The 16,773-nt window shown below is 41.3% G+C and overlaps 1 protein-coding gene across 2 annotated transcripts in view; it reads left to right on the top strand.

The window, feature by feature from the left end:
* Nucleotides 1-3,567: 3,567 nt before the first annotated feature.
* Nucleotides 3,568-16,773, top strand: part of ache (acetylcholinesterase (Yt blood group)) — a 33,951-nt gene continuing 20,745 nt past the window's right edge. The window contains exons 1-2 of one of the 2 annotated variants that reach the window (XM_068587674.1): nucleotides 3,574-3,666; nucleotides 12,374-12,502. The gene's annotated coding sequence lies outside the window, so the exon portion shown is untranslated. Of the gene's footprint in view, nucleotides 3,667-12,373; nucleotides 12,503-16,773 lie in introns of both variants that reach the window. The other variant, XM_068587675.1, reaches the window with a different exon arrangement.

Raw genomic sequence — 16,773 nt, 5'->3', positions numbered from 1 at the left:
TCGACCGCATGGTCTTTTGTGTTCAGACAAACTTATTGACAAGAAGAGTCAAGTTTTATTTCATTTATAAACCAGAAGCAGGAAGTAGTCTGTCTCCCTCCAGTGGTCATGTGTGTAACTACATATCAGAGGTACACGTGGTATTTTACTGTCCTGTATCTCAGAGGTACATGCAGTACTTTACTGTACTACATCTCAGAGATACATGCAGTACTTTACTGCCATACATCTCAGAGGTACGTGTGGTACTTTAACTGTGCTACATCTCAAAGGTACATGCAGTACATTACAGTACTACATCTCAGAGGTACATGCAGTACTTTTACTGTAGTACATCTAAGAAGTACATGCAATACTTATATTGTACTACATCTCAGAGGTACATGCAGTACTTTTACTGTAGTACATCTAAGAAGTACATGCAGTACTTATATTGTACTAAATCTCAGAAGTACATACAGTACTTTACTGTACTACATCTCAGAGATATATACAGTACTACATCTCAGAGGTACATGCAGTACTTTACTGTAATACATCTAAGAAGTACATGCAGTACTTATATTGTACTACATCTCAGAGGTACATGCAGTACTTTTACTGTAGTACATCTAAGAAGTACATGCAGTACTTATATTGTACTACATCTCAGAGGTACATGCAGTACTTTTACTGTAGTACATCTAAGAAGTACATGCAGTACTTATATTGTACTACATCTCAGAAGTACATGCAGTACTTTTACTGTAGTACATCTAAGAAGTACATGCAGTACGTATATGGTACTACATCTCAGAGGTACATGCAGTACTTTTACTGTACTACATCTCAGAGATATATACAGTACTATATCTCAGAGGTACATACAGTACTTTTACTGGAATACATCTCAGAAATACATGCAGTACTATCTGAGTTTGTTAATGTGCTAATTCAAAGAACACAAGCCTGAATATTAGTCACAGGTTTTTACAGAGGTATTTTACTAGATTTATCTGAAAGCTTTTTTTAATTTAGCATTTAAGAGTTTACACTTTACAAACATCAGGAAACGTTCTAAAATATGAAGTTGAAATTCAGGTTTATTTAGTTTTTGTATTGCATTGTATGTATGGGAACCGGATCACCCGGAGAAATATGGAGCCAGTACAGTCTCAATAATGGTAAATGCGCAGAGAAAGTTTCACAAATGCACATAAAGATTTACAAATGCACACAGAAGGATTCACAAATACATTCCGATGATTCATATGAATGTTAAAAAAAACAAATAATTTCTGCATTTGTATGGATTTATTTGTGAATCGCACTGCATTTGTGGCTGTAAATCATTGGAATGTGTTTGTGAATCCTTCTGTGTGCATTTGTAAAAAAAACAACCCGGATCACCCGGGAAAAAAACCAATAAGATGAGTTTCTTTTTTGTTCGTTGCGTCACGCAGCGGTTGAAAACATGAGACAATGGAATGTTCTTCCATTTCGCACAGGTCTCTGAAAATATAGAAAGAAAACCGGATCACCCGGGAAGAAAAAAATAAAAAGATGAGTTTCTTCTTTGTTTGTTGCGTCACACAGCGGGAAAAAAAAGAAGGGAGTTGATGGAATTGTCAAGCGCCTTTCTTTCTTCTTCCTTTTTTTTTGGTTTTTGAAAATGTGGGTAAAAAAAACGGATCGCCCAGAAAAAAAACCCAAAACGACGCCTCGCTTACATGATACTATCTTGGTGTCCTCGCCTGGAGTTGGACTAGAACAAGTTGCAGGTGCGCTGTCTCTTTGTCTTTTTTGGCGTCACGGAGCAGTTGATAGCGTCGACGATGGACGTCACGATGGCCTCGTCCTCCATTCTCAGAGACATCAGCACCTGATCTGCACAGCCCAGCTTTTTGCACAGGTCTTTGAAAATGATCTTGTCGAGGTTGTGCAAATTTTTCTGCGAGACCTCAAAGTCCACGCCTTCAACTTCGACCAATGTCCTTTCGAACAGGCGCAAAAGGATGTCTCTGGGTTTCATGATGGTACAGTCGAGCTTTTTGTTAACAATCCTGCAAAACAGCTTCTCAATGACGACCTCCACGAACATTTTCTTCTTCATTTCCAGCGTAGGTTCTGATTCTGGTTCTAAACCGTCAAACTCAAAGTCCGGAACTTCAATCGCAAGCGGTTCAATTATCTCACCTGACGGGACCTTCTCCACCTCGGCTGGATCCTCCATGACACCGACCCGCTGTCTTCTGTGGCACATGGATGTGAAGAGGTTGCAGATGCACAGCAGCTTTGTCGGTTTTGGTGCCACGGAGTGGTTGAAGACTGTGACGATGGAATTAATGATCACGTCGTCCTCCCTTTTCAAAGACAGCAGCACTTGATCCGCGCAGCCCAGACGTTTGCACATGTCCTTGAAAATTAGCTTGTCGAAGTTCTTCAAGTTTTTCAGCGAGAGCTCAAAGTCGACCTCCTTGACTGCGGCCCACGACCTTTCTATGAGACGCAGGAGGATGTCCTTGTGTTCTTTGATGTTACAGCCCTGTGCTTTCATAAAAATCCTCGAAAACAGCTTCTCAACGACGACCTGCACGAACGCTTTCTTGTTTACATCCAGTGTGGGTTGTGATTCCAAACTGCTACGATATTTGCCTCCTTCCGTTCTATCGGCGGTGTGCTCGGATTTAACGTTGAGATTAATTATGTCTTCTTCCGTGAGCGGTTCAATTATCTCATCCGACTTCATCCAAAAATTTTCAATGGAAGACTGCTCTTCTTTGATCATCATTTTCATCTCTTGGTTTGGTGTCAAACCTCTTTTCGCTGATTGGCACGTGACAACCTTTTTCACCCGGCCTAAGAAGTTCTTCATCATTATGATGGCATGCGTGACCATCATGTGGAGCCTTCTGGGGTGCGCAGGCTCTCGATTATTGACTCTGTCTGCCACCTCTTCGTTTATCAGCTTCAGTAAGTTGTCAGCGCTTTCACACTGGACGTTGTCATTGATGTCCAGGGCAGTTTTAAAAGTGTCTGTGACGAGGTTTCCCAGATTTGCCTGAATGTCTTCCTCTGAAAACATGTTTCTCCAGGCCGGGTTCAGGAAGACATTCGACAAAGTGTTCACAATCTGTAGCAGCAACTCTGACATCTGCTTTCTGGTGGATTCATCTGGAGTGCATGATCTCAACAGCTCCCACTGTTCTGCTGTCAAGCATTGAAAAAAGGAATGGACCTTTGTGCCAAGAATGTTTTTGAGCTCAATGATGGCATCTGTCTTGTGTGGTGGAGGTGAATTCATGGTGCTTGACATTTTTCTTTTTTTATGGTCGATGATCCACAAAGCACGTTGGTTTGAGACTTCTGGGCTTAAAGTACGTTGGTTTAAAACTTGTGTGTTCAAAACTTCAGAGTTTAAAACTCCTGTCTTAAAACGACTGGGCGGTTTACAGATCTGAATGAATGTTTTCTGTCAATATACTAACTGGGTTGCTTTAGCGAGTGACGTCACAACAAAATGGCTTTAATTTCTGAGCGTTGGTGCTGCCCCCCCCCCCCCCTCTCCACCCCCTCTCGCCAGGTTACTGTTGCTATGCGCAGTAGCAGCCGGCTCGAGCTCGCTGGTTTAAACATGGCGGACCAAAACAAGGACACCGAGCCGAAGTTCTACAGCGAGATATTAACGTGAGTGAGTTTCACTTACCGGTTAACGGTCGTACAGTTATCGACAAACAGAGATGTACTCGCTAAACATCGTCCGTATATTTATATTATATATATTGTGCTACGTGAGATTGACACTTTACATGACAAGCTTGTACAAGTTAGTCTCTCTCTCTCTCTCTCTCTCTCTCTCTCTCTCTCTCTCTCTCTCTCTCTCTCTCTCTCTCTCTCTCTCTGATCACATACTTTCATTTAAGTAACATTTTCAATGCAGTACTTTTAGATATTTATACAGCTTGCCGTTGATAGTATTGCGGAGGTAAAGACTCTAAATACGTGATACTTCGAATACTATGTATATTTATACGTAATAACCAGCAGATATATCCATAATAATTATAATTATTCGCAGCTTTACATAATATTGACTCCTTTTTAAACGTGAATTGGTAACTAAATATGTATGATGTCATGCACATCACATAGTTTCATTTAAGTAACATTTTCAATGCAGTACTTTTAGATACAGCTTGGTGTTGATAGTATTACTGAGGTAAAGGCTCTGAATATGCAACATACTGTGTATATACGTCTTGCCTTTAACTCCCGGTGAAATGACCAAAAGGCCCTAAAGATTTTTGCATACATACCATTATACATATTTCGTTGCGGTAGATCAATGCTATTAAGAAATGAATTGATGTCTTCTTGATTTGGGTTCTTTTCAGTTGAATATAGGTTGGCATAGAAACCTCGGAAGATTGAATTGATGTCATCGGGTGAATTTGTGGGTTTCCTTGCTGAGTCCTTAATGATTAAGATTGTTGTTTTTACATTTGTTGCTTTTTCTATAACTGTCAAGTTTGTGCAACTGTCTTACTCTAGAGTTGTGGTTTTGTTTCACACAGACACCAGACTCGCAAATGAAGAACTACGAAGCAAACATCCAACCCCCAGACACACAGACACACACTGGCACTTTGTATCCGACCGTACTCTTCCTTACCAACCAAGTCAAAGGGGTCTGCCTCCTTCCCTCTCTCAGACACACACATCCACACAGGCTCTTGCAATCCTGCTGACAGGGCTTGTCCCAAATGATAGTTTTTAAAACTTATTCAAAGGCTCAAAACTCCTCAGAAAACACCCACACTGCTTGAAATGTAAACATAGCCCTCCTTGTTAGCCTATCAGCCTGAAGCCGTCTCCTCGCCTAATCTGGCCTAATAAACATTAACTACTAATCACAAAGAAAGTCTCTCCTGATTGAAATTATAGAACCACAGCGGATGTAAAAAGAAAACATAGCTATTTCAAGTATATAATTAGTTGCTCTTACGTCTCCATGTATGTACTAAAGCACTTACATATGAGCCTTTAATGAGATTGTGGTGCATGCATATACTACTCATTATATGAATAATTTATGTCATATTCATTGAATGTGCTGTAACTCTGTTACGTTGTTCATTCTGTACACATGACATCTGTTGCTTCTGTCCATCCGGGAAGAGGGATCCTCCTCTGTTGCTCTTTTGAAGGTCCCTTTTTTCCCTGTGAAAGGGTTTTTACTATCTTTATTTGAGTTTTATGTGTACAGATTGTAAAGTCCTCTTGGGCAAATTTGTATTTGTGATTTTGGGCCACACAAAATAAACTGAATTGAATTTAAAGCAACATTGACAAAAGATCTAAATTAGTCGAGAATCTGAACAGTGGCAGATGAAACGTGCAGTATAGGTTTTGTACTGTCAGTGTGAAGCCACAGAGCGTCACTGTAGTCCTGTTTCATTTGAGCTTCCCGTCACTGCTGTGAAGTGAGGATAGGGTTTGCAAAGAGGGCAACAGATAAAAGAAAGAATACTTGACGACAATTTGGCGATTGCATAATTCAATCTGTGTAAGTGGTCATGTGAAATTGATTGAATTCTATTAAACTATAGAATTCAATATATAATGGAATACATAATTGAAACTCACTCTGAGTGATCCATTACAGGGAATATGTTGTCTTTTTGTGAAAGTAATGTTATCATAACATGGTGCAAGCCTCATGTAAAAAGTTATTTATTATATAAGAGGCCAACAATGTTCATGCAATGTTTTTTTTTAAATATAAAAATAGGCCACGCAGTTATTAAAAGTACAATCTGAAATCTAGCAAACACAATGTGGGAAATTGACAGTAACAGTAAATACTATTTGTTACTTCCAGCCGTGCACAGTGCTGTAAACACACTGAGAATGTTTCCATTGTTGCAAAGATGCACTCAGTGAGCCTCGCAGCCGGGCCACCGATGCTGTCCGTCCACATGACTGAAGAACGAGAATGAAGAGATTCTAAAACACTTTGAATGGGGGGAGATAAGAAGAAAAAAAACAGCACATTTATCTCTGGTGGTTTGAATAGATGCTGAAAATGTCTGTGTGACTGAAAGGCAGACATGTGAAGCGGATATATTTAGAACGTTCATTTCTTTTTAATATCACTTCATTTATTTTATTTTTTCTGCTTTATGTTGTGGTTTGTGAAAAGATATCAACAGACCATACAGATATTTTCAACTTATAACATGCTTGCATTAGCTACTTCATTACATATTAGTTTCTTACTTCTTATCTCAAACACATTAGCAAAATTTTAATTTAACAGATTTTTCTGCAGTACACCTTTGAGCCACATGAGGGAGACTAAATGTTTGTATTGTTCTAATAATTATAATGATGCTATCTTTTCACGTAGAATCTAATATGGAAGACCTTTATACAGTAAAAATAAATAAATAAAATAGTGATAGGAGGAAACGTTACACTGATCTAAACCCTGGTAATGTTCGCAAAGCCAAGATTGTATGTACAGTAAGTCTTACTAAGCAGTGAGTGATGGACAGAGAAAAAAAAAATAATTACACAGCAGATATGGGAGGGAGGGGGAGAGAGAGAGAGAGAGGGGAGGAGATTGATGTAGTATGCCCAGTCGGTGTTGCTGCAGTAGCAATTAGATAATAGGTTTGATTCAGCAGCACACAGCCTGCTTAACGCCATTAGAGATTAGCCTGAGAAAGCTCTTCCACTGCCCTCTGATCTGTTCCGTCTTTATGGATCTCATCTCCTGTCTAACCCTGGAGATTTCTCTGGCATACTGGATAAAAACCTCTCTGTAGAACAGTTTATTTCTATATATTCCTATGTTCTCTGATCGGTTTATGCTAACAACTTGTTTAATCCAATTAAACATAGGTGGCTCTGAAAGGCAACCTTACGTACTCTGGGACACATTATCAGTATGTAACCCAAGGTCATCACAGGTTTCGGGTCTTTCAACACCCTCACCCAGGCACCCGAGGCAAAGTCATCGCTTTCTGTGGCCTCCTATGTGAACCCAACCAGTTCTCATCCCCTACTTGTCACATTTACTGTACGGTCAAACTATGGAGCTCCATAACGGTCACAGTTTTAAACACGTGGTCAACGATGTGAATTAAAACAAAACTACTTGGTAAAGTTTAAGCAACACAACTACTTGCTTATGTTTAGCCAACAAATCTACTAAGTTATGTTTAGGCAATACAACTACTTGGTTAAGTTTAGATTGCCAAGCCAGTTACATCACCTTCTCCAGTCATTGTCACTCACATAATGAAGATATAGAAGAAGAAATAATAATAATTATTATTATTATTATTATTATTATTCAAAATGATGTCATGTTGCAAACTGCAGTTCTCAAAATGCAAACTCATTACAACAGGTCCTTAGTTTCATAAAATCCTGCCTGGTTTGATATTTGGAGCTTCTGTCAGCCCCTCGATGTGCAGCCTCCTGGATGCTCTGCAGAGGAGTGGCCAGCAAGGCCTCTCCTCACCGCCTCGGTAGGTACTGTATGTAGCAAGCTCTTCATCCCTGCCTCCAACAGGGCTCTACAACAATTCTTTTTTCAAAATAAATTTCTTTGTTCATAGGAAATGGGAATATCTGCTGGTCATCCAGGCTTTTCAGTGTTAGTAAGATTCCAGTACATTCCTTCTTTTTTTTTAGGATGTACCAAACTGTTGATTTGGTCAATCCTTATGTTCATCATGTCCCAAAAGGGACATAAAGTTATGGAACACTAAGTAGCACACTGTCCTTGGTATATTTGTTGCCAAAGATACATCACACAGCTGGTAATAGGGTGGTATTAGAGGGGAATACATTAACGATGCAGCACTGTGGGCTGACATCAATCATGGCCACTAAAATGAAATGTTCTCATAGCCTTTAAAAGCAGTGCCCCCTCGACCGTGGTGCTCTATCAAGACATAACTACAATTTTTATGTGAGAGGGTACATACATAGCATGTTTATAAAGAGCCCAGTCCCTTATGGTGGCTATGATTTTAAAGCATAATCGAGAAAATGATGCAGAGTATAATTCAGTGTGTTACAGTTACAAGCTGGATTGCCTCAGACTCTCTGAGTTCCAGCTCTATCAGCAGATTGAGATCTTTCTTTTGACGAACTAAATGGAGGTTTGGGAATGAGGTCGGCACAGAGTCTGACTGAGGAGTAGGAGTACTGGACCAAACCTCTCTACACTGAATTGATTCAATATGAATTATCAGTACTGAACAGAGCATTTTGCCTTATATAAAGCTCACTGTTCTGTTTTGGCAGTCCTAATCAGCTTTAAATCAACTGTGTGTGCAGCATTCCCACTGGCACTCCATCGACATGAACCTTGTTCAAAACTGAAGTAGTAACAAAGGCTGTCAACCTCAGCACATATGTACCAACATGGTAAAGAGCTTGCCCTACAAACTAGCTAATGGGCCGCGCTCATGCAGCTGATAACAGCCGAGAACAGCTGCTAATGCTGTCCTGGCGAAAGGCGCGGTCATGGAAGCGTAGCACCCACTCTCCGGTTCCCCCTCAAGTAAACACAGTCAGCTCTGTCTTCACTGTTGCGCTATTTGTGCTGTTAGCATCGTTAACTGCTAGTCGCTGGCTTAGCCAGCTCTATGTTGAAGGCCGTGGAGGCAACAAATATGCTCTGATTTCTATATTGAGCAGCTCTATGATGCGACGTCTCATTTTGGCTAGCCTCGTGATTAGGAATGGGGACATCGCCTTCCTACTTCAGCTAGTTTGATGATACAAATATGTGTAATTCATGTTTCATGTATTTAACATGTGTGAATACTGCCAGGTTAGGGGTTTACAGTGTCTCTTCAGAGTAACAAAAATCAAAGACGTAAAACAGATGGATCCAGTTCCTACTCCACCGTCAACAGCTAGATAAATGTGTGGTTTGGCCGTTTAGCAGATGGATGGATCGTTGTGTGCCGCAGCGTGGATGACAATGAACAGTGTCTGCACTTTTAGGACAGACCATATTGATTATGTAATATACAACCAGTGGCGCTGCAATGACTCCTTCATTCTCTGAGAGCTGTTTGCCATTATGCTGAGACACTGTAATGGAGAGAACGAGAGGAGAGGAGAGAGGGATGGGGATAAAGAAGAAGAAGAAGAGAGGGACAGAATGAGATTACTTCTACAGGGTAGGAGGAACCGGCTGCAAATTCCTATGTGTGTGTGTTCACAATGTCAAATCGTCCTGCTGCTGGCTCCAGTTGTAACACAGCTTTAATCAGAGAGGAGCAGATACTCAGTGAAACCATAATTCACATCCATTGGGAAACAGCCAAATTGTGCACTTTTTGATGGGTCTTCATTGCCAACTGTTGAGAGAAACTACAATTTCCAGAATGCACCAGAAGCAGGCCAGTACATTTAGGCTCATTTAGGTTGATTCTGAACACCTGTGGGGGAAGAGCGCGAAGAGGAGTAACTCATGGTACGACCAGAGAAGCCACTGGAAGGATTCATTTGTTATATTTAAGTTTTTTTATTGTTACTGGATACAATTAATAGTACAGACATTTGTCGATTAACTTCTTTCTTTTTGATTTTGAAGGTTTTCAACCTGATCTTCCAGCCAGCTCAAACAAATAATAGATAAATAAGCTGTGTTTGGAAAAGAGTTGTCCTGTGCGTCCTTTGGAAGTACCAGGTCATTTTCAAGCTGGGCCAGAGTTATTCAGAAAACACGGAAGAACTTGACACCAACTGATGCACACTTGTCATCAGCCACTTCCCAGGGTTGACTGTATGTGGCAGCAATGTATTTAAGGAAGAATGACAACTCAGTCATTGGCAGATGTCGGGTCTTAAACGTTCGACTGCAGGTAGTCGGACTGCAATTGAGCTTTTTCTGCTAAATAAAGCTAAAGTGTTGTATACTAGTTGAAGGTGTTTCTAATGTGTTATGACAACTGTAAACTATAGCAAGGCTACCATAAAACTATGGAAGGATTCATTTAACTAATTAATTTGATCTTCATTTTGCTAGCTAGTCCTGTTTAGATCAAGAGACATGTCTATCGATCTCTAAATTGACATGAGAAGTAGCAATTAAGAACAAATCTAGTGGCAAAGGTGAATTGAGAGAGAAAAACCAAGAGAGAGTGAGACGGAATAAAGCAGGTGTGGAAGACAAGACAAAATGATAGTTGTATTTCGCCTTTGTAACAGATCTCCTACAACTGCATGACAGCATAAGGTGTGTATGTGTACGTGTGTGTGTGTGTGTGTGTGTGTGTGTGTGTGTGTGTGTGTGTGTGTGTGTGTGAGTGTGTGTGTGTGTGTGTGTGTGTGTGTTTTAATGTACCCTCAGCCGAGAAGAGAGGTGGGACAGGTCAGATTTGAGGCACTTAAATTGATTAAAATCACTCTCTTTCTCTCTCTCACTTTATGCTGCAGTACCTCCTCTCCTCCATCTCTTATCTCCCCTTTTCTCCTCATCCACCCTTTCCTTCCCTCCTCTCCTTCTCTCTCTACTTTCCTCTTCATCCCTCCTTTCCAGAGAATGCTGCAATACACCAATCTTGTTAAAGGCAAAAGGGGAGAACAGCCAGATTCCTTCAAGCTCACATACGAAAGCGTTATTCGTATCGTGAGCCTCCGCCTCTCAGTTTACGAGGCTACCCAAAGAATGGATTTGTGTTTGCAAGCTTTTCTGTCAACGTGTAAATAATGGATGTATGAATTCATTCCTATGAAAGTTGCTCAGGGGCTCAAGGTTATGTTTCAAGTTATAACACTTATTTACTTTCCTTCAGCCTCCCCTCCCAGCAGTCGGCCCATGTCTCGTCCCCACGATCATCCACATGAACTGTGATTCAGCAATTAGTGCCTTTTCACACTTTTAGGAGCTAATGATTTGATGAAGTTCATGTATCTAAAAAAAATGGGGAAAAGACAATTGGGCACTAAAGCACAACATGATGAACCCGGAAATTGAAATTCCACGATTGGCCACTATGATTGACAGTATGCTGCATTTGTACAATGTAAATACTCGTGTGATAAGCTACTTTTTCTGACAACCTTTTGTGTCGCTCCCCATAGTTTAGTATCGGTATAGTGTTGTTTTACCATGAGATCCTAGATGATCACTTTGGGGCTTTTCAACACTGTACAGTGTGTGTACAGTCCTCGTGTGACATATGTCATAAAAAGCCTGTGGGGTTTACAGAACAGGTGTGGTCTCCATTGCCAACAAAAGCCGACAGTTGTCCTAAAAGACGCCTGTGTGTGTGTGTGTGTGTGTGTGTGTGTGTGTGTGTGTGTGTGTGTGTGCGTGTGTGCGTGTGTGTGTGTGTGTGTGTGTGTGTGTGTGTGTGAGTGTGAGAGTGTGTGTGTGTGTGAGAGAGAAGCTCTAAAAAAGACTCCATTGAGTTGCATGGCGGGACATGTAACAAGTGGTTTTGAAATCTGCGATGGGACTAAAAGTATATTTCTGTCTTTGTCTCTTAACTCTATCACGACCGTTGATTCGTACAAGAGGCCACAGATCAGTAGCCACACTTTGTTTGATCTATTTACATTTTTTCATTCCCATATTATAGATATTTGGAGCTCCAAAGTTTGAGCGGAGGCTGTTTTTAAGCAGGGGCAGAACTAATTGACATTTACATTATAAACATGACTGACTTGGTTGTGTTGGTTTTGGTTTTGTGTTGAATCTGCTTTCATTTAATAATTTGAACAATTAAGCAAATTAATTCATTAAAAAAGAAGCTGTTTTAAGGGGGAAGTCATGGTGGCAGAGGTTATACATTTGTTTTTTTAAATTGCAATTGAAACACGATACAGCAAATATGTATTTTTAACTTTATTGATTTACCTTTTAAGCTGTTTAGTGCAGTAGATTCAAGATTCAATATGTTTTTGATGTCATGTGCACATATAACAAAGTTACTACAATGAGAAGCTTATTTTGATGTGTCCTCCTACAAACCAAATTACAATCAAGGTAAAATATAAATGAGGCACAACATATAGTAAAGGTATTGCACAAGAATAAGGCACAAACATGTGTGACAGTTTTGCACAGTGTGTACATTGTCAGTGTAGTCATTTGTACTTAATGTCTTACAACACCTTTATTTACTCATCACAAACAGAGGCTGTCAGGGATATTGGTCACCACGGCCACATCCGTATTGTTATTACAGAACCTTCACACGATCTCGCGAGAGGAGCCGTCCCTACTATGTTTACTAGCAGTATTTATTAGCAGCAGTCTCCCCCTACCGACACTGCTTTACGGTCCGACCGAGCGAATGTTCAGTCAACGCTCTGCTGCTGGGAGGAGGTATTACCGACATTTCGTCTTTGACAGCCGGCCGGAGACACCTCTCCTGAGGAAACATTTCCACACGGCTGCAGACCACGGTCCAGTGTCGCTGTTTGCTGTCCAAGCGAAGCAATACAATTAAGAAAAGAAGCCAAGCAAGCCGTCGGTAGCCAGGTAAGACAGAGACACTCCTGCCTGCCCGTCATTAAATGTCTGTATTTGCTTCTATCCATGTCGTCTACCGCGAGAGCCGCAAGCCAATGTAGCGCGTGCAGTTTTTAAAACAAGGTTTCTCTCGTGCATGACTGACGCTTTTCATCTTTGCTACATCACCGGCTCCACGGAACCAGAGCCAGGTCAGACGGTGTACGTGCGGTTCTTTCGACACGGGCAGAGCGCCGCGCCAGATCCCGTCTAATATACTCCCAATTTAAAGCTTCCCCGGCTTTTTTAGCAAATCTCCGTAGCTCGTGAAATCGAGCTGGACGTCGCCTCCGAATCAACAGGAGTGGTGAGTCTTATCGGCACACAGGCGGGGTGTCCGAAAAATCATGCTTTCGAGATACGTTTGATTATAACTTGATTGACGCTGCGCCCTTTGCGCGCGAGCCCGGAGGATACCAGGTGTGCGTCTTGCAAAATTGCATTTAGTTACACTGCACATGCGCATATATGTTTCCTGACAAAAGGGACATTCGCTTGTTAAGACAATGATTTGTATTGTGCGACATTGCTCACAGTTTTTTAAAGTGGACGAGGTAGGGGCTCCTGTGTGTGTGTGTGTGTGTGTGTGTGTGTGTGTGTGTGTGTGTGTGTGTGTGTGTGTGTGTGTGTGTGTGTGCGTGCGTGCGTGCGTGTGTGCGTGTGTGTGTGTGACGCGCCTCAATGGCGAGACGCGTGTGGCTGACTGTTCTGTGTTGGTGTCTTCTTTCGTTCCTCCTGTCTGTCTCTATGTCTCTCACACACGCGGACACACACAAAGTATCGGATATGTTCTTGTTTTGGGTTTGCACAGGGCTCAGATTGACCCCTGCTGTAACCACAGCTGTTTGTAAAGCCTTTCTTACACATTTATTGCAATATTTGTGTCTCTCTAATTGGTTCACGTTGTCTAAACTCAACAACCGCACCCGACATTCGGCATTATGAAATGCACATTTCCTTAATCGGATCAATATTTGAGGCGATGGTAACATTATTTACTGACAGCATCTGTAAGCTATGTCTGGACAGCCTGCTGTATCCCATATACTACAACAGTTATCCCATTACAGAAGCTTTTCCTAAATTACAGATTCTGTTGGATCACACAAGCGGCTTCGTCGGTTGTGGCAGGTGAGATCTCCACCTGTGCTGCATATTGCTTAACAGCCGGGGCCGTCAGAGATGCTGCATCCTCGGATAGGTGATCCGAAGAGAAGCTTTAAGTCGATGATGTGTTTGTGTGGTTGAAACTAAGTGGTCCTCCTCTCCGCCCTCCCCGCCGCTGCGGTTCCCTGTAGCCAGAATTTATCGCCTCTGTAAGTCATAATAGTTAATGCAGCCTTGGCAGCTGGCAGTGCACATTTCCTCATTTGCATTCTTCAGCAGAGCGACTGCCAAAGTGTAATCAATGCTGCAGGTTTTTACTCATTTATTAAAAGTTGCCATCTGCAATTTCTGTACAGGAGTTAAGTGAATTCTGACTCTGCATTTTTCTTCTTTTTTTTTTGCTCTCTGGGGAGGCGGTCCACTGTGTTGCGCTGCTTTGCTAGTTTGGCAAGCTGAAATGATTAAGGGATGAGACTGGTGGGATTCCAAATATTTCGACTTCTCAACAAATTAAATGTAAAGACCAAAAACCAACAGTTCATCTCTCAATTTGGACTTCCCTAGTGGCACTCAGACCCAAGCCCATTGGTTCTATACTGAAAATGTTAATCTAAAAGAAGTGTCGGTCATCATTTCTAAAACAGATGGGCACTCAAACAGGGAAAAGGTGAATTTTCTGAGGACTATTTTAAGCAGCAGATCAATCCACAAATTGTATTTCTGGCAGCAGGACATGTTGTCCATGTGTCAATCCTTTTATTTTCGCCAGATGGAGAGTGTGAACTGCGACGTGAAGTGAAAGTGGAATGTGTTGCTGCCATTATCGACAGGTCATTTTTGCCTCTCTCTCCATTTTCTTTTGTTGGTCTGTTCACATCTTGTGTTTAGAAAATGTCCTCATGTACTTCAGTGTGTTTTAGAATGAGTCTAACATTTTAACTCCCTTTTTGAATGGACAGTGTTACGGTATCAGCGGTATCTAGTGGTGAGGCTGCAGATCGCAACTAACAGAATACCCCTCTGTTCACTCCTCTCTTTCCAGGACGAATGTTAAAGAAAAAAAACACATTTACGCCGTTCAGCTCACTCGGTGCCATGTTTACTCATAGACTAGTGTTTCCACCAGGTTTACAGCTTTAGGTGGGGCGACGACGACACAAACACACAGTGGTTCTCAAACTTTCGTGGACACCAAGTGAAGCGTTGCCATCTTGAAGCCATCTTGGCTTTTTGCAACCAGTGAGCGGAAGAAACCAATTTTGAACGGCAGATGAGTGACGTAGAAATGCAAAATACAACCTGTCAATCACAGTTAGCCCCGCCCTAAATAATACCCTGCTTTATGGTCTGTTTGACACGAAATGGATCATAATTTACTAAATGAACATCATGCTGTATTAAAGACTTGAAACTAGAGATTGAGACATTAACTCATGTTTACAATGTTTACTGAGGGACTTTATAAAGAGAGAAGTAGATTTGTCATTTTCTATAGACTCCTATACAATCAGACTTCTTTTAGCTACAATAAGAGTCATTATTTCTGCTGATAGGTCCCACGAAATGCTACACCAACTAGAACAAGATGTCAAAGTTAAGTCTCGTCAATATTTAGCACACGGTCGGTTTGTGGGTGATTTTTATGTGGTAGCTGATACCATGTAGAAACTTGGAGAGCTTCCATACTGCACTGTGCTGCTGCAGGGACTCTGGTTGATGTGCAGCTTGACTTGTGACCCGCGCAGCCTGTGGGTGGTTTAAGTGTCAGGACAGAAAGCAGTGAACAGTTTCATGTTGGAGTGGGCAGAAAAAGAGACTCTGTTTCTACTCTCGCTGCACGGGCTGATTCTCCATTTTAACGTTCTGCCGTCATCTGGAGCCAGACGGCCTTTAAATTATGAAAGGCACGCTGGGTTTCTGCCACCGTGTGATGGCGTAAAAGCAAAGTCTGAAGTCTCTTCTTTCTCTGTGTCGTCGACCTCCATCGATGTCCTGAAACGTATCAATGAGCCTCACTGTTGCTCCGGGTTACATGTTCCTTCATTGCAATCAACACCCATATCTTAGTTTAGTTTGACTCCATCCCATAAACACCATCCTGCTTCAACAAATACACCAAATATGGATTATTAGTCCCCGACAAATGCACTACTTTCTCCTGTTTGAGTAACATTTTTTAAAAGCTACAGTGACCAGCTGTTGAAGGACTTTTAAAAAAAATAGTGAAACTATATATTTATTATCTGGTACAAAAATTATATCTATAAACCACAGACAGGAAGTTGTTGAGTAGTTTGTTTTCATTAAATTCACATTATGAAAAGCCTGTTTCAGACATATGCTTAAGACTAGATTTACTTATGATAAATAAAAGAAACAGTTAAACGTAATCTTGCAGGAAAATACAACACGTCTGCCGCCTTGTAAAATACAAATAAATATTTCGATTTTCATTTGCACACACCTGAGAGGGCAAAATCTGACAGGGGTGTGTGTGTGTGCACTTTGGTAAGTGGGAGGGCTTAGACATGGCCTGATCAATGACAGAAGTAGTTATGTTGGCTATCATGGGTTTTGCTCCTGGGCTAATGAAAGAAGATGAAGATGGAAAGTGTTAAAGTGTTCCATACGCACCTTCATTCTATTAAAAGTTATTGAGAAGGGAAAACAAAGCGTGGGCTAACATTCAGTTTGCTAACAGATTTTTAACTTAGCTTGTTTGCTTACAGGAAATTAATATCACACAGTTCAATCAGCCGTTACCTCAGCCATGACTGCTGAGTCATAACTTTGTGGACCAGCTTTGACTCTGAAAGACTAATGAAATAAATGTTCTCCATTTTGGACTCCGGCCCACAGTCCCTGTCAAAGTCCAGCACTGTCAAGACGGCTCGCTATTGATCATTGGCTCAGACACGGAGGTCAAAGTTCGCAAAAGTTAAACTTCACGCAAGCTGATCCACTTATTGGCTGGATTCCATTGGAATTAATCGTAATCGCAGCAAAACGTTTCCACTGTAAAAGCCGGTGTGACCGCTGAGGCCTTCAGTGTGAAAAGCCCAACTTCAGTTCACAGAAATGAGTTTTATTAATTTGTCCACTAGTGGCAGATACACCGTAAAACAGGCTCACAA

This window comes from Clinocottus analis, unplaced genomic scaffold, assembly GCF_023055335.1.
Source record: "Clinocottus analis isolate CAN_PGR_092001 unplaced genomic scaffold, fCliAna1.0.p SCAF_21, whole genome shotgun sequence".
Lineage (NCBI taxonomy): Eukaryota > Metazoa > Chordata > Actinopteri > Perciformes > Cottidae > Clinocottus > Clinocottus analis.
This window is presented reverse-complemented; position numbering and strand designations above follow the sequence as displayed.